The 3,890-nt window shown below is 34.2% G+C and overlaps 1 non-coding gene across 1 annotated transcript; it reads right to left on the bottom strand.

Moving 5' to 3' along the window:
- Positions 1 to 3,277: 3,277 nt before the first annotated feature.
- Trnas-gcu lies at positions 3,278 to 3,359 on the bottom strand. Its single transcript has one exon. It is a non-coding gene; the product is annotated as a tRNA-Ser (tRNA).
- Positions 3,360 to 3,890: the final 531 nt, after the last annotated feature.

Below are 3,890 nucleotides of genomic sequence, written 5' to 3'. Positions count from 1 at the left end.
GGTACTTTTATCCATCCAGAATATATATCAACGGACCACAGCTGTGGCCCGCGGTTGCACCTGTGCTTTTGCTTAAATTTAAGCGTAATGTGAATAGTAGATAAATGCATCTCCGAGAATATTTAACATAACGACTTCTTTAATAAATGGCAGTTTCTGATAAAAACGCGCTTACGGACATAAACAGCGTTAACTAGTACATATTGCTTCTTATTGTCCACCCATTAACTTATTATGAAAATTAAGATTAATTTGCTATACTCCGCGAGAAGTATGATAATCTGTATGGTATAAATTATAATTTCTTAAATCCTTATACTACACACCAAATTGATCTTCGATAATGTACCTACCCCCTACGCACGTTTCGCTCCGAAACCGGAGCAACCTTTACAATGAATAATTATAACTTTTCGCGGGTATAGCAAATTAAGCTTAATTTCATAAGATATCATGGAGTTCCTTAAAGTAACGCCTGCTTCTATCAAATAATAACTGATTCTCCTCTCAAAATGAGAAGGTAAACCATATTTAAATAAACATTGCTGTCAATATGAAAAGTTGTATAAACTTATAACATTAAGATTTATATATACATAGTAGTACCTAGAGTTTTAATTGAAACTCTTTTTGGGGGAAATAATAAAATTTAAAGAAATAAAATTCAAACACTTTGAAACTAACCTTCTAAATTTTAATTTTGTAAAACTTAAAACTCTCATCCATGCATCAACCCCATTTCACCCCTTTAGTGTATAATCCCAAAATAAAATAGTCAGGTGACTGTACGTGTACTGTATGTACGTTCGGTTTCATTATCCACCAGCCTTAATAAAACCTGTCAAAATCGGTTCAGCTCTTAGCGAGGTTATCCAGAATAAACAGACTGACATTTTTTTATGTTATATCTACCTAAGAACCCGTCACATATATCTACTTTTATATGCATTTTTTTCCGCGACAACCAAATTTTTGACTGCAATTTCATCTGAGGGTATGAAGGGTGCAGTCAATGATTTTTTTTTTACTTCGTCAATACACACATCGCCAGCCATCTAGCCCCAGAGTAAGCGTAGCTTGTGTTATGGGTAATAAGATAGCTGATGAATATTATACAGATTAACGCCCAGAAATTGAAAACCATTCACGTTCATTCATCACACAAACATTTTCCAGTTGTGGGAATCGAACCCACGGCCTTGGAGTCAGAAAGCTGGGTCACTGCCCACTGCGCCAGTCGGCCGTCTGTCGGGATTGTTACAGGCTAATCTGTTACGGGTAAGGCAGTCATATTAGACTCATACTCCTAACCAGTTGCAACGCGACATCGTACCGGAACGCTAAGTCGCTTGGCGGCACATCTTCGTCGCCAGGGGATAATCACGGACGAAGCATCCAGCCAGACCTAAGGAAAATTCCGGGGATCGAATCCGGGACCTCCACTTATAAGAATACAGCGCTCACCACTGTGCCACGAGGCTATTTGTTATTTGGACATTACAAACATACTCTTCAATTGTATTTATTAGTATGGTTAACGCTTTATCAGCTAACCGTTATAAAAACGATACGATGCTACAATCTATTTTTCTGACCTTGGTATTTATTTGAAGTCAATAGACACTTGTTATTCAATACGTTTTTATTCATGATCTTATGTTGAACAAGAGCAAATAGAATTGAAGACCACACACACACAGATTGAATATCTATATTATATGATATAATATCCAATTGATTCTTAAATACAGTATCTATCTATACTTATAATAAAACTGTAACTGGAAAATTTCTGTACATTTAATATATTTTAAAAATTTTGACCGGCGGATGCTTTATAATCGATAATGAGTCCAAAACAGATTTTTATTAAATTTTTGTCCGTCTGTCTGTCCGGGCAACACGAGAAAACTATTAAACGAATTTTAATGAAATTTTGTATAGTGGTAGCTCAAGCTGATATCCCGGGTCAACATATAGGGTACTTTTTATCCCGATAAACAATAAGTTTCCTCCGAGAAATGGGAAGAAAGTTATTTGAGATATTAAAACGGATAATAACCGATTTGATGCAGACGAAGTTGCGCGAGTCAGCTAGTAATATAATAAATATGTATAAATATGTATTATGTATATATAATTGCACTATCCCGCTCTCTTGCAACTGTTTCTTCTGCCAGAGGTTGTCTGTAAGAAATTGCTTGCCATAAGGCCGCCTTTGCATGCCTATAATTTTTGTTTTGTTGTGTTTATTCTTTATTTTATGTAAATTTTGACGTTTGTGTGCAAACAAATATTTCTTCTTTTTTTGAATATATCCTGGTACGTAAGTCCATCACATCTATATACATATTTAATATCCATGAACCAAATTTGCACACTGTTAATTTAGTAGAATTGACGTTTCAAATATTAGTATTGAAATATATAATAAATTATATATAATTATTAAATATATGAATATATATTGAAGTTTCATAATTTCAATTTCTACCTGAAATAAATGAATTTTGAATGTTTGAATATTATGCCCTCTAAACTGACTGTATTGTTTACCAACGTCTTGATCTTGTCCAAAAATTCTAGCAATTAAATGATTATTATTATTATTTATTATTATTGGCTGCATTTACACACGCATGTGGCTAGTTTTTATTTTATTGGTTGGTTTTCTTATGTTTATGTTATGGCATGATCTGTTTTGTGTGTTAAATAAATAAAAATAAAAAATAAAACATCGAAGTAGTTTATTTGTTTATGACTTTGACTTTTACTTATAGGTACTCTGTGAAAAGGAGGAGAATCTTAAAATTATCGCCACACCAATCAGATCTTCGGCAATGTACTCACTACGCACGTTTCGTTCCGACGCCGGAGCATTAATATTGATTTTACAATTAAAAATTGTTGAATCCTAACAATAATGAAAAATATAAATTACGCCACCGTACTGTTCCGCAAAGTAATTAATGCCTGCTTTTATCAAACCCATAAAATAATGGATTTTGTGTAAATACCATGCTTTAATAGATACATAATTTACCTAATTGTTCCTATATAGGCATGTATGTTCACTCAAATACAATATGTTCATCATTCACAAAAATAATTTCATCAAAGTTGTTCCAGGTGTATGATTTACACGATTTACGACGTACCTACGCACCAAATCATTATATTCATAAAGATTAAAAATCATACGAACGTAATATACCTAACTCGTTCGTTTAATCTTTATCGTTGAAATTATTTTTTAGAAAAAAATGTAAAATGTTATCGACGAGGATGGGATTCGAACCCACGCGTGCAGAGCACATTGGATTAGCAGTCCAACGCCTTAACCACTCGGCCACCTCGTCATATCGAGGAGCGGCAAAATATGTCATTAGACTCCCGCGATGTCTGATAGTAAGATCTTATTATTGATTTTCAATATGGAAGAGTATGAAATCGCCATCACCTTTACCATTCTGATATCCCACAGCTGGGCAAAGGCCTGCTACGAGTTTACAATTGTTTGCAATGATTTATTATTTAAAAAGTGTCATAATAAATACGGGCAAGGAAACACTTATCTTTAATTTTTTTGTTGCCCACCAATCCTAGAGCAACATGGTGGGTATGTCCCACCCGTGGGAATAATTATAATAATATTTAATAATTTATATAAAAACAAGGCTGAATTCATATTATTAGCGCATTACCGGCCCACTTCAGGGCACGGATCCAGTCAGAAAAAGAAAGATTGCGGCCAAAGTCCACAACACTGGTCAAGTGCAGATTGGTAGAACTCACACGCCCTTGATAAATTGTGGAGAACTCTCAGGCATACCGGTTTCCTCACAATTTTTTCCTTCACCGTTAAAGCCATTAATATTTACATTAAATCG

The sequence above is a fragment of the Pararge aegeria genome, chromosome 20 (genome assembly GCF_905163445.1).
Source record: "Pararge aegeria chromosome 20, ilParAegt1.1, whole genome shotgun sequence".
NCBI classification, from domain to species: domain Eukaryota; kingdom Metazoa; phylum Arthropoda; class Insecta; order Lepidoptera; family Nymphalidae; genus Pararge; species Pararge aegeria.
Note: the sequence above shows the minus strand (reverse complement) of the source record. Positions and strands in the feature narration are given on the sequence as shown.